We start from the raw sequence: 14,434 nt of genomic DNA on the forward strand, positions 1-14,434 counted from the left end.
TTTCTCAGCTGGAACCCCGCGGGGCTAACGGAGCCCCATCCTTCCTTCGCCCCCGGGGTCCCTGCCCTGTCCTTCCCTGCCCGCCTCCGCCGGCGGGAGCTCTCTCCCGCTGCTCCTTCCTGGTTGCCGGCGGCTGCCAAGGCAGGCGGGCGGGCGGGCGGCGGGGCGCGGCTGTCGGGCGCACCTCCCGCGCAGGTACCGGGGACCGCCACCGGGCTTCCAAGGGGAGGGCTGGGGTCAGGAAGGGGCAAGGCTACAAGGCGCACAGCGCCGACACCGAGCGGAGACAGCTCCCGGCTCGCCCCCCGGAGGAGGCGCGGCTGTGTGGCGGCGGGAGGGACCCAGGAGCGCTCCTGAACGCGGAGCGGAGGTTCCCTCCTTCCTGCTCCATCTCTGCCTCTCCCCTCACCTGGCCGCCGCTCCCGGTGGGAGGCGGGTGTGTGTGCGCGCCATCCCATCGCACCTGGGCTGCCCCCGCCCGCTGCATGCAGCCCCTGGAGCGCCGCAGCCCAGGAGGATACGCTGGGTGCGTTGTGATTAACTAATTTTATTTAATTATTACAATTATTATTTTTAGAGGTTTTTCTTTTCTTCTCTCCGGGTGGCTTCGCGGAGGGGAGGAGAGAGGGGCAGCCGGGACCTCCCCACCACCGGCGGCTCCGGGCTGTGCCCGCCCCGCACGCTGCGCTCCGCTCCGCCGTGTTTGTTGTTGTTGTGCTCCGGGGAGGGAGGCGGCAGAGCGAGCAGCTCCCCCAGGGCGGCGGAGGGCGGGCAGCCTTTCGCCTTGTTCCTCTTCCTCTTCGCCGCGGGAGCCCGCGTCCCGTGCTGCTCGGCGGGGCAGCCGAGGGGCTCGGCGGAGGACGTGCGGCGCTGCGGGACACCTGGGCAGGTGGCAGCGCGGGCAGCGGTAGGTGGCCCCGGGCTCCCTCGGGGAGGGATCCCGCCCGCGGGACAGGTGCCTGAGGAGCGGGCGAGCGGAGCTGGGGAGGGCAGGCGCTGCTGCCCGGCCCCCGCAGGTGTCGGCGAGGGGCGCGGGGCTCCCCCTCCGTCGGGGCGGCCGTGCCTTACATAAGCGGGCGGGAGGACGGGGAGTCCGTGCCGTGCCTTCCGGTTTCACATCGCCGCCGTGCCCGGAGCCTTACACCGAAACGGACAGCTTCTCCTTTTTTTTGTTTTGTTTTGTTTTGTTCATTTTTCCCCCCACTTCACGGGGCCACGGCGCAGGACAGGGGCTGGCGGAGAGCTGAGGAGCGGGGCAGGCGCTGTCCTCGCCGCTGGCCCCTGCGCGGCTCTCGCCGGGATTTCCTTAAGTTTCCGTGGGGAAGGCGCGCACGGGGCTGCGGCCACTCCGAGGTGCCGCTGGGACGCTCCTGTCCAGCGCCCCGGCACCTTCTCCGCCCTGACCGGCTGGGCTCGGCTCGGAGTTGCCGTGCTTCTGATGTGTGCCAGGCTGTGCCAGGGCTGGGCGCTCGCTGGGGAGGCTTGGAGGTGTTTGAGGTAACTGTCTCCGTGTGGGATGAGCTGTGGCCGTAGCAAAGGCTGTACTTCTAGTGCCTTTGTACGCTTGTGGGGACTTTTTAAAAAATTGCTGCATGGTTTGCCTTGGGAAGAATGTAAACATGCAATTTTGTAATTTTAAGTAGGTCCATCCTGATAGCATTTCCTGTGTGCACTGCCTTTGCTCTTCAGTATATCAGATGCTGTGTTTGGAATAAAGTTGATGGAGATACTATGAAGACACTGGGAAAATAATGAATTCTTGCAGAGAAACTGAAGTTTTTCCCCTCTTCAGTGGAAGCAGAATTGAGTCTTAGGTGATTAGGAGTGATAGCATGTATATTGCACTGGTTTATTTCTATTATATCCACTAATCATTTTTAATGAGCTGAGACTAATATAATTTTGTTGGCGTGGAGTACTGCCAGTTAACAGATACAAACAAGTTAACCTGTAGATTGTGGGTGGTTGTGTATAAAGGCTTGAAACACCTGGCTGGAAGGATGATGAAGTGCTCCCTGTCAGTCAAGGTAAATAATAACAGAGTAAGAGAATAGTCTTGGTTTATGTTAATGATTTGATTACTCTTGGCAGTCAAGTAGGAAACAGTTCTCTAAAATCTTTAAATAGTCTTAGGGCAGTTAGTAGTTACTGGTATGAGTCCATCAAAGCTCTTGAGCATCATGGATTGTGGGTTACATCGGCTCTGTCATGGATTGCATTCTGGATCATTCTAAAGAGCACCAATGAGAGCATTTCCAATGCCATAACAGGTTATACCCAAGTTTCTACTGGTAAGAGCCTAGAGAGGACCTTTGGAAAGGAAAAGCTTGCATTGATGCTTCCCTAGAATATTCTCTCCAGGCAGCTGTGGCTAAGCCACTCCCACGGGCAGAAGTGTCGCCTTTGTTCTTGACCAGCACAAAATTTGTTGTTCCTTCTTTGATTCTATACAGTAGTTTTTTCAGTCTCTGAGGAAATAGGTAACCAGATGAAACATTCTACAGACATTATTAATCACTGATAAGATGGTCAGAGGGCAAGTTCTTGTTTACAAAGGCCCATGGCACAGGAGTTATATTGAGGGATATTAATTTTCCAAGTGCTGTTCATGCATTAGGCTCTGAGATAATACATTTAAAATAAAGCTTGATATTTGTAATGAAAAGAAAAAGGCGAAGCATGGTGTCTTAATGAAATGGATTCAAATTATTTTTCACTGAGTTGGGAGAAAGCCATGAATACAATGTATAGTCAGCTTCACTGAATTTGTAAGTAGAGAATTAAGAACAGAAATTGAGTTTATGCCATTCCGTATAGCTGAATAATATTCACAGACTTTCAAAGCTCCTGTTCTATCATAATAGTTAATATAAGTAATGTAGTGAATGTTACAGTCGCTATTGGGGTGATAAATTTCAGCTCACCGCAGACTCTTAATGACAGAAATTGGAGCATGTTAATTAAAAATAGTTTCATACTTATAATTGTTTAATTTTGTGCATTTATGAAAAATTACATGACAGAATTGTTCTTACATTGGGATTTGTTTCTCATTATGCCAGCTCCCATATGACACCTAGAGCCTTACAACCTTGTTAAAGACAAGCTTGTCAGAATTCTGGAAATAATAAACTCAGAGTATCCTGCACATGCAGGGGAGGATTATATCTGTTTTCAAGAACAGATATACAGAGAACAACCGAGATGACACTGGTCACTCCATTAATCAACAGCATAAGTGGGACATGCTTCCAGTTGTTTTCAGTTCTGAAAGTTTGAGAAGATGAGTACTTGTGGTGTGTTACATTACATGTGAAGGTCCATGGAGTGGTAATGGTGGGATGAGGCAGGAGAGCAACCTGAGTGAGTGTCCCTGCTGTTGTGTATCCAAAAATTTCTTGTTTGTTCTTTTTGTTAGGGTTTATTCAGTACTTGATATAAATTACCTATATGGTTGAAGTAGCCACATTGGTTATTTATTCCATCAAATTTAGGCTCTAACTGCTCTGCTACATGATTTTTGTGACAGAAGAAATGCATTATAAACTGTTGAGAGAAGGCCAAATAAGCTGAAATATGCATCTCATGCTTACTTGAAGCATAAGAAGTCATTCAGTGTTAAAACGCTACTGTTTCCTGTTAGACTCTTACCTGTCAAAAGGGAGAGTTGTGAAAATACATTGGTGCTCATATATTAGAACCTGGGCCACTTGGCTCAAACTTTTACTTACCAGAACTAAATTAATTTAATTTACATGAGAACATAACAATTTTTGACAGTCACTATTGTTACTGGACTAATGTCAATGAAATCTAGTACTGTTTGGTTAAAACACTTAAAGCATAACTAGTGTTTAATGAGGAGAAGGCTGGAAGGTTTGCAGTCTAAGACTCTTGCATACAGGTTTCAAGTGTAAATTCTGCCACAGATTAAAGCACAGCAGAGACTTCTGGATCATTGTTAAAGTGCTCTGTCCTGTGGTATTTAACTACCTGAATAATTTTTCTTTCAGGCAAGACGTCAGGTTGAAACTTATCTGTGTTTCCTGAGGTGAGGCTCTTAAATAAAGGACAGCAGTGATGAAGAGCAGCTGGTCAGAAACTGCTGTTTTAAACACAGACAGCTGATAATCTTTTATAAAACAGGAATTTTTCTGGAGTCTTTAAAATACCCAGTTAAAGACAGAAAGGTGTCCAGAATTGTTAGACACGTCGAAGAAAAAAATCAGTGGCACATAGTAATGTCTGAAGAAGCCTGGATTTATATGTGTTAAAAAGTTATCAGCCAATGGAAGAAGAATTAGAAAAAGGGTATATGCTTTAGAGCTTGACTGCTCAAATCACTTGTGCAACTGGAATTTCAGACAGATAACTCTAGGCTCCAGTACTTTATTTGCCTATTTCTTGTGTCAATATCCATTTTCCAGGGTGTCCAGCCTTCTGCACAGAGTGCTTGATTTGGACCTAATGAAATTATCGATACAAAATGAACAGGTTCGTCTGAGAGACCAATCCAGTTGCCCAAGGCAGAGGATGGCTGCAGTGGAGATGGCATTGGAGCTGTGTTACTGTAGCCTTCAGTCCTAGTTCTGGCTCTGGCTGTGTGGGTCATTCTGCAGGCAGGTTGTTCTCAGCCCGAGGAGACAACTTGTGAGTGCTGCATTCGAGCAGGAGGAGCACAATATGCTGGTGCTGACTGAGCCCTGAGTTAAGGTGCCACAATTGAAACGCAGTTCTCTAAAGGTTTTGCCAACGTGAGAATTTAGACAAAATAGCTATGCTAAGCTGTGGTTGGAAAGAGTTGAACAAAACTTCATTGATGGCTTTCCCCTAGGGAGACAGTGATAGTGCCTAATCTTATGTATTCAGTGGCAGTGAATGAAGGCTTTGTCACAATCAGTTTAAGATTTTCTTTACTTAATAATTTCATTCAGATGACTATGGATTTTCTATGTTCATTTCTCTGGTTATTTTCCTGTGTTAGTAGCACATGAAGAAATACTTTCTTCAGTCTAATCACCACTCATACCAAACATTTTCCTATTTGAATCCTTGTGTCATGTGAACTTTTTGATGTAGTATTAAATAATTTCTGATGTTATGTTTATGATTAACAATCTTACTAACTTCTCTAAAGATGAAACTGTACTCATGTTTTCTTGCTTTGCCAGCTGTTTTTGGGGTTTTGGGATTTTTTAAAACACTTTTTCTAGATATGGCTTTTAAAAACATATTTTCTAGATGTTTGGGAAGCATATCAGTCACTTTTATCAATTTTCTACACCTCATCTTCTTGAGACATTTCCAGAGACTGACCCTTCTGTAAAAGGTTGATCATCCTGGGTTTAACTTTTTCTTGTAGAGACTGACACACAGCTTACTACTATTTTCTTTAAAGGATTCAGGATCTATTATGAACATTTATTAGTAGCTAAAGAATTTCTAAATAGCAGACACTTAAACAGTTCCTGACAACGGTATTCAGATTTTAACATTTTTGGGCTTTCATATTCTGAAAGAAGCTTTATGCTTCTCAAAATGCTCTGTTAAAAATAAGTGGAGAACTCTGGTTAATATAGAGTGAGATAATTCCTATGAGGCTTCTTGCATCAGTTGCAGTAACTGTGAAATCCCAGTTCTGTTGCTTGGAATAGCTGTAGATCTTGGACATAACCCAGGAAAGCCCACACAAAAGGCACGTGAGAGAAAAACAAAAAGTAACATGGACATTTTCAGGCTTTTTTTTTCTTCTGTCCTGAAGTGATTTTGAAATAGCTCACTGAGGAAATTAGTTTTCTAAATATGTACATAAATATTCCTTTTTGTTTTACTTCCCCCCCCCCGGAGCTTTTGGAAGCCCTTTCAAAGGGGAGAAACAAGGAAATTAATAAATCTGAAAAGACTGACCAAGTCAGAACTTTTTTTTTTTTTTAATAAATATACAATGAAGGTAAAATAGCAGGTTTTATATTAATTTTTCTTAAAATTTGACCAATTTTTGATCAACATATCAGCTGTACTAGGTTTGTTTGGCATGTTGGAAGGAAAGATGTTTCTTAAACCTGACTTTTTTGGATTTTGTTTCAACACTTGTAAAAATCCTTAGTGTGTGTAATTGAAATTCTTAGTATTTATTTTTTTAAACACTTGAGAAAGCTTAAACATTTGGAAATGTTTAAATTCAGGTCTCTCCAGGTTGGTGAAGCTAACAACTGTGGGGATCTAGTGTCTAACTCTTATGAAGGTGAGAGGGAAAGCAAAATCAAATACAAACCAAGTTTTCTTTCTAAAATAATTCAGGCATGTCGTGTGTTTTTAATATGTTTACCTGGTGCATTATCTTTGGCTTCTGCTAAAGAGTTGAAATTGGTTTGGATCACAAGTGAAAATCTGTTCTTAGCTTGCTTCTTACTTGTAAGTCACAAAATTCAGGTGAAACGATGCAGTTGGACAATTCATAGCTATCCTTGGAATTCAGATACTTATAGGAGGCTTTGCAGAGTGAGTGTGAGAGATCAGTACTACCAGACACATATAAAACCATTCTGGCTGCATTTTTGAACCAGTTTTTCTGTTTGGTCTTGTGAATACATGAAAGACCATGAAAAAATAATGGTTTTATGTGGATTAAGTTAGGTCAAGGACTCTTGTAGTGCAATAACAGCCTGTCATCTCAATGGGCATGTATTTTTCCCTGAAGATTGGAAAAGTCCTGAAATACAGCTGTTGTGCTGTCAGTGCCCTGCCAGTTTTCTGGGGGTTTGTTTCTTCTCATTTATAAATTGGGCTGTGAAACTTTCCAGATTAGAAGACAGTTGTATTCTGGTTATTCAAGGGCCTTCTGGGGGACAATGTACAAATTCTTCATCTGTTCTGAGCATGATCTTGCTGAAGGGTGGTATGGTGGTAAAAGGCCAGTCCTGAGGTTTGTTCATCTTTGGACTTAAGGTGTTAAAACTGCCACAGTAAAATCACAGTTTCCAATATAGCAATAGCCTTGGAGCCCTAAGGACAGTTGTCCTGTAATTTTTGTTTATAATTGACTTTCCTATATTTCCTTGGTAGATTTCAGAGGGATAAACTGAAGTGAGGTAGGGTGGCTTCAGGTTGGTTGGATTAAATGGTAGAGGTGATCTTTGCTGTCTCCTCAGATCTTCTTCCTCACCAACCTAACAGTATCACTTTGTATCACCTTCAGCCTATCCACACAGGTGGCCAAATCTCTCATTCCTCAGGCCGGGTTAGTGCCTTGAAGATAAAGCCTAGATTTTTAAAATTTTTTTTTTTTTTTTAATGCAACAATTCTGCAGATCCCAGTGACAGCTGTTACTATCCTCTGCCCTTCAAACCTGTACCTACACCTGTGTCTCATCAACATATCTCCTAGCTTGTTGCCGTTTTCTCCTGACTAATATATGTAATAATATGTGTATATATTTAGAGCTTCTATCAGCTTCCTACAGTACTGACTCCCAGGAAGCATTCCTGCAGTTTGTGACAAATTCCTCAATTACCTATACTTTCAGTTCATCTCAGAAAAGACTCAGCACTTCTGTGGGTGGCAGTTCCATATCATCCACAATACTTCATGGTTTATAGCAAAACATTGCTTTATGATGTTTTCTAATGTATTGTCATGCTTTTCAGTTATCCTTCTCCAACACTGTTGTTTCCTGGATGTCAGCATTGCTCTTCTCTTCTAATTCTAAAAACAAGAGTCCTTAGTTGAACTCTCTTGTCAGATCTTTCTCGTTCTCTGGACAAAAAATTGTGTTGGAATATTATCTGACAGAGCTTACAGTGATTAAAATAAAATACTATACTTGTCCCTTAGAGCATTAAGAAGGTACAGAAGAAATTATGGCAGATTTGTGCATATGCTGGGTTTGTTGTTTTTTTTTTTTTTTTTTTTTTTTTTTTTTTTTTTTTTTTTTTTTTTTTTTTTTTTTTTTTTTGTGGAGGAGGGCTGTACAAGTTTGTGTCCAGTATGGACCTGTTATACTGAAAATTATGACAGCAAAGTCTGAAACCAAATGAAAGAAAATAACTGACCTGTGTTTCCAGTAGTTCTGTGGTATGGAATAAAATACTGATGAAACAATACAGAACATAACTTTGGGGATTGGTGTGTGCCTTGGAGCTTTATCTATAAAGGATGATATAATCGTTGTAATAGGAAACTTTCGGATCCCTACTGTGTTGCATTTGGAATGTTTTGATAGCTCACACCATTCTAGAGAGCTAAAATCAGAGTAAAACTCATGATCCTGTGAATTACTAAAATCCACTATAAAGTTACACAGTGATCCCATTTTAATTTGTCTCTTCAGTGAAATGGTCATTGAAAAATCATCAGCAGTTTCATTCCAGACATTTTCATCTCTATATTGCTTAGCTTAAAAGAAAAAACATAGTGCCTGGAAGGCTGACTAAAGAACAGTGGCAGACTTTTGAAAGTGGTTGCTTGTTGCTCTTCATATATTAAAAAAATTGGTTATGAGTAGAACCTTTCCACATTTCTTAAGTCAGCCTTGGTGTTATTGCTCCTTTTATTTTTCTGAAAGTGAAAAGAAGATGGATTTTTTTATGGCTGTTTTTAGCTTAATATACATGCTCAAATAATTGAGACTGACTTAAAGGAGAGCAATGGCAATTATCTTGTGCTTTGACTCTTGTTGAGTCTTTTACTATTAGATTCTTTCCTCAGATGTTGGAAGTTACTGAGGGACTTCTCACTGAAGTGCAGAGCTCCTACAAATAGAAACTCCCTGACTTGTCTTTTGTGTTATCTTTTATCTGTACTATTACTTTGCCCTGACGTGTTCCTGGAAAAGAGATGCACATAAGTTTCTGCACAGCTTTCACAGTTTCAGCATAGTCTGACTCAGTGTGTTCACCTGGAAGATAGCCAGTAATTTGGCTTTGGTTTTGTTCTTCAGAAAGATACTCTTGTCAAATGGGAAATAACCCATAATAGGCTCACATGGAAAAATTGTTGCTTTAATGGAAATTTTAGTAGGTGCTTTTCAGCTGAGTGCAGGGCTGTTGGTGTTGAAAAGCTAATCTTAAACTTTGGCCCGTGTAGAGGGTGGGTTGTGAAATACTCCATTCTTCTCCTCCTCCAGTGGTAAAATACTTTGTATGTGGTTTCATTATTGGGTTTGGGGTTTTTGTTGGTTGGTTGTTTTTTTTTTCTCCTCTTAATTCTAACTTCTGAACGCCACAGCCTTCTTTATTAATGAAAGCACTGTAGGAAGATATTTGGTTCCAACTGAAGGCTGAAATTATAGCCATGAGTAATAATTTTTTGTGCCCCTGGAAGGAGTGAGAAAGAAGTAATGAAAACTACTTTGCAACATAATTGGCCTTTTATTGTAAATGGCTTGCATGTTTTATCCCTGTGAGTAATATTTTGTCCATTAGGCCTTAGCAAGGCCACAAACAGCATACAGCAACAACAAAAGTATGCTCCTTGTCTTAATGGAGTTGCGTGGTAAAGCACTGAGTAGCAGCTATTTAGAATTCTTAACTGCAGTTTATATTCTGCCATTAGGGACTGTGTCTCTTTTCCCCTTACCTAATACATATTTACAACTTCCCAGATCACAGTTGATGGTTGTTCTGCCCCCATGCACCTTGGTGAAAAGCCTGGCCTCATCATTTTTGTAATTTACTTTTAGGTATTGAAAATTTGATACCACGTGCTCCAAAGCTTTCTCCAGGCTGAACAATCCCAGTGTTTTCACCCTCTCCTCACAGGACATGTATTCTGGCTGACAGCTGTCTTTGTGGCCTTCCACTGAACTTGCTCCTGCTGACATTTCATAATGGGGATCCAAAAGCAGACCTGGTAGTGCAGACACCAGAGAAGTGGATTGTGCATGAAGCAGAGCAATTGCTTCCCTCAATCCACTGGCTGTGTTTCCATTTCCAAAGCCTGGGAAGCTGTTAGCTCTCCTTGCTGCCAGCTGCAGAGCTGATTCATGGCTTGCCAGGACTTCCAGCTTGTTTTTGGGGGAGCTGTTCCCCAGTAAGCTGGTCTTCAGGCTACGCTCTCATGACATTTTTGTTGGCCATATCTGAGTTATTCTGAATGGCAACCCTGCCCTCCAGTGTGTCTTCTACACCCATAAATGTAGTGTTTGCAGACTTACTGTGTGCTCTGCCAGGTCACTGTAGAAGAAATTAAACATGATCGGGTCCCTAACCTGTTCACTTTGTAACCGTGGGCATATGGTGAACCATCAAGAGCTGCTGTTTCAGCCTCATGATAGAGATGTTTGGGCTTTTTTATCAGCTGGTAGTTTACCCATTTGTGCTGTAACTTGGATGAGGTTAGGTACAAAGCTGCTGCAGGAGAGATTGTTGAGTATTCCTAAAATCAGGGTGGGTGACACCAGTGATGTCTCATCCACAAATGCTGTCATTTTATGACAGAAGGCAATCATATTGGTTGGGCATAATGTAACCTCTATAAATCCATCCTGGTGATTCCCAATTACCATCTTCTCCTTAATATGCCCAGAAATGACATGCAGGCAGGCATATATCAGAATGTACTGTGGAAGTAGATTAACAAACAATGGAAGTAGGCTTGGACTGTGGTGTTTTCTTTCCTAGTGATCCCTCAGACTTGGTAACCTGTGCATAATCCCTCTCCTGCACTTCTTTTCTGGTGCCCAGTTGCTGCCCATCTGTAGGTGATGAGTGCATGCTGGTCACAGGATTGAGCACCTGCATCTTTGGGAATGTGGTGATGAATAAGCTGGGACTTCATGTGACCTGGGGGAACAAGTTTGTTAGGAACAGGATGTCGCTTCTAGAGTGATTCCTGCTCCCTGTGTGTGTGTGTGTGTGAGGAATTTACCAGACAAGAAGGTGACAGGAAAAGTGACAGTAAGTTTAATAATTATTTTAGCTGGATCTAGTGCATGTTAATGATTATATTGATGATCTGCTTAAAGCCAGTGGGCTTTGCCGTGGGTTTTCTTTTGTATTGATCTACTTCCATTATCTTGCCATTAGCTTGACAGTAAAAGAATTGCATATGCAGGTGTCAGGATGTGTGAAAAAAATCTATATTTGCCTTCTGGTATGCATTTAAAGCTTCTTTTTTTGATAGTTGTTTGCTTTTTGTTTGTTTGTTTGTTTGTTGCTACTGTTAATGTGCTTTTACAACTTCTCTAATTATGTCGTGGATTTTTTTCTGGTAATCACTATTTTGATATTCCCTATCACTCATAATTTTAGGTGGTCTTTAGAAAACACCAGCACCTGTCAAATGCAGCAAGATCCACAGCAAAACTGAGACTTGCTTGATTTGCACACAGTAAGAAGCAAAGAAATTTAACCTGATTGTATGATGCTGAATAGTGAGTGCACAAAGACTTACTGGGGAGTTCAGTGTTTCTCAGATCTTATCATTAGCACCACTTGCCTTACTGGTTCAGGTGCTTAATTTTCCAACTTCTGTTACTGATGAGCAGTTATTACTCTGTATAGTTCATCAGGTATCAAAATAATTTTGTCACATGATGATAGTTGTCCTTTAGATATTAATTTTTATTAACTGCATTATTTTTTAGGATGTGAAAAGCCCCTTCAGAGTAAGGTTACAAATATATTTAATAAAACATTTCTAAAGGAGCAGTAGCTGAACTGACTGTAAGACTTAAATTCTACAATTTAGAAATAATTCTAGAAACCATCTAATCAGCAGTGAATTAATCAGAAATACAGTATTCACAAAATGTTTTGAATGGCAGGGGTAATTAGTTCATTATTTTAATGCTTCCAGTAGTGTTTAATTGCAGTAAGACTTTAATACTTCAGGAAAAAGATCATAATAGTTAGCAAATCATTGTCAGTATTTTAACGTGATGTTACTTGTATTCCAAAATCATACTGGCATCTTCTAAACAGAGACTAAGAAATGCATGGAGGGGAAAAAGTCAAATGCTAAATGATGAATAGTAAATGGTACCTCTACAGTAAATTTTAGATATCTAAGTTCTTACTTTTATCTATAATGCCTCTCTCTTTCATATTTTAGGAACTGGTTTTATACTTTACTTGTGAAGTGTAAAATCACATTTTCTTCATGTTCAGTTTAGAAAATAATTTATTTTTGCAAATAAAAGATTAACATGCAAATACAGTATTTGTAGAATATTACATTTGGAAATGGACAAATGGTTAAATGTATTTCACAATCAGCTCACTCTGTACTTTAACCTGAGAGGAATAACCAGGGCTTTAGAAAAAGGCAGTTAAGTAATTTCATAATCATTCATGCATTACAGCAATAATACTGGCACACACAAGCATAAAAACTGGTTTTGCAGTGTCTTCCTGATACAAACAAATACAACAGTTTTCAATGGTCTTTCTTGTATAAGAAAAGACCACCTAAATAAGTAAGATCAAATGAAAGCAAGATTTGAAGACATTAAGGTTTGTTGCCATACTGATTTTAAATATATAATAGATAAAAAAGTTATTCTGTATATGTCTTTTCATGGTATTGAGTCATTTTGGGATTTTTTTTTTTAATTGCTTGAGGGAGGCGTTGACTTGGAGTAGGTTGACTCAATTCCAGCTTATTTTGTTTGTATAAAAACTCCTGTAGTGTCAGTTAAATAAGTTGCCTCTCATGTAACTTATTAGGCATTTTGAGTTTTCTCAATTTAAGGACTGCTGCAATTCAGAAATGTTTGAAGTTATTCTTATTTGTGTTTTGTTGGGAGGCCAGAAATTACAGTTTAGACTGAAGAGAATGCAGAGTGGTGGGGCATACACCGTGAGTTTCTGGCCAAAAGAGAAGATCTCCTCTGCTTGCAAATTCTGTATTTACAATATAGGATCTGGCAGGTTGTGGGGGCAGAGAATGAAAAAAACTCTTTTGTGAAAAAATTATATATTCTGGATTATGTTTGGGAGTGGATGATTTTCAATGGGCAGATGGTAAGCAAGTGATGGGCAAGATAATTGTATTGTCTGAGTGTTATGACCTGAAAAGAGCAAAATAGTAACCACTACCAAAATTATGAGGTGCCTTTATTTCTGCAGTGTTGTGACACCTCTTGTTCATCAGCTTGTGCATGTTCCAGTCCCCCTGGAGCTGGCATCACTGTGCATCTGATTCTGTTATTGTCTGCTTACACCTTTCCCCATGTGGCATTTGAGAGATGTTTGTGGTATGATCTGCAATCCTCCTCCATTTTAGCAGACCACCAATATCTGGTGACATTTTAAGTGCTTTAGGGCAGGCTATTTATATTATGTAGTTGGCAAGATACGGGAAACTTACGTGCATGACTAATTGAATGTAAGAGTGAAAAAAAGTGCACTATGATTTATCCAAAGTGATGAAATGTTTACATGCAACTATGTTAAAAAAACCCAAAACAGTTCTGGTGGTAATTGCTTTCCACTTTGCTTAGCTTCAAACATACAGAATCCGGAGTGCTTTTAAACATCTTTGCTAGATGCTATGAAGGCTGTGGTTTTGGGGGTGGAGCTGTGTGTTTTTCTGAGTGAATTTTGTGTGCTTCAAGATAGTAAATGGGGAAAACAGTTATGGTTTTTTGTTTTGTTTGGATTTGTTTTGTTTTGGGTTTTGTTTTTTTTTTTTTTTTTGGTGTTTTTTGTTTTTTTTTGTCTCTAGCATTGCTGTATTTTTGTTTTGGAAATTGGCATTAATTTACAGATGCTCAAATACCAAATTGAGAATGGATTTACTCATAGATACTTACCTATAAGCAGTAATGCTTTAGTGTTACTGGATGAACCAAACGAAGGTAGTGGTGAAAACAGTAGCATTAGCTTAGTAAAGGCAGGCTTGGTCATTCAGAATTATTTTAAGGTCTTAAAATGCCAAGACTAAATATTAGGCACCACACTGGAGCAATGTTGAAATAAAGAAGGGATTATTCATTTGGGAGTGAAAGACTCTAGCTGTAACATTATCATAACTGTTAATATATATAGCTGAATTTCAACTTAAAAATGTATTATAAATCAGCCAAATCCTATTGGTATAACTTAATTGCTTGCAATTCAATAAAAGCTGGTTTAAGTATGATGCTATGATAAATAAAAGAGCCATTGCTTTCACTTGTAGCTAACTCATGTGAATGTTAAATGACAGGTTTTGATTCAGGTATAGTAACTTGTATTAATTACTGTTTTTATGCCATGAGTAGTTGTTGTTTGAAAGTGTTATAGGTGAGTTAAGAGTTGGATGGTAGTAGGTTGGGTGGAGATATTGTTTGAGGTAAGAAATAAAGAATTTGGTTAAACCAGCAGCTAAGTATCTCTTCTGAAAGGTTTTAACTCTATTAAGGTGTGGAATGAGAAGCACTTTTATGGATTGGGTCAATGACGAGATGCACAAATTGTTGGAAGAGTTAGTTATATAGTTTGTTCTGTGCAT

The 14,434-nt window shown here is 40.5% G+C and overlaps 1 protein-coding gene across 10 annotated transcripts in view; it reads left to right on the forward strand.

The window, feature by feature from the left end:
• Positions 1-229: 229 nt before the first annotated feature.
• The window catches only part of LOC121362915 (myelin basic protein), a 111,148-nt gene continuing 96,943 nt past the window's right edge, over positions 230-14,434 (forward strand). For 2 of the 10 annotated variants that reach the window (XM_041484843.1, XM_041484854.1), the window contains exon 1: positions 608-907. The gene's annotated coding sequence lies outside the window, so the exon portion shown is untranslated. Of the gene's footprint in view, positions 527-603; positions 908-972; positions 1,498-1,643; positions 1,815-14,434 lie in introns of those variants that run through there. The other 8 variants (XM_041484849.1, XM_041484853.1, XM_041484844.1 and 5 more) reach the window with 7 other exon arrangements.

The sequence above is a fragment of the Pyrgilauda ruficollis genome, unplaced genomic scaffold (genome assembly GCF_017590135.1).
Source record: "Pyrgilauda ruficollis isolate IOZ18807 unplaced genomic scaffold, ASM1759013v1 scaffold68, whole genome shotgun sequence".
In the NCBI taxonomy this organism is placed as follows: Eukaryota; Metazoa; Chordata; class Aves; order Passeriformes; family Passeridae; genus Pyrgilauda; species Pyrgilauda ruficollis.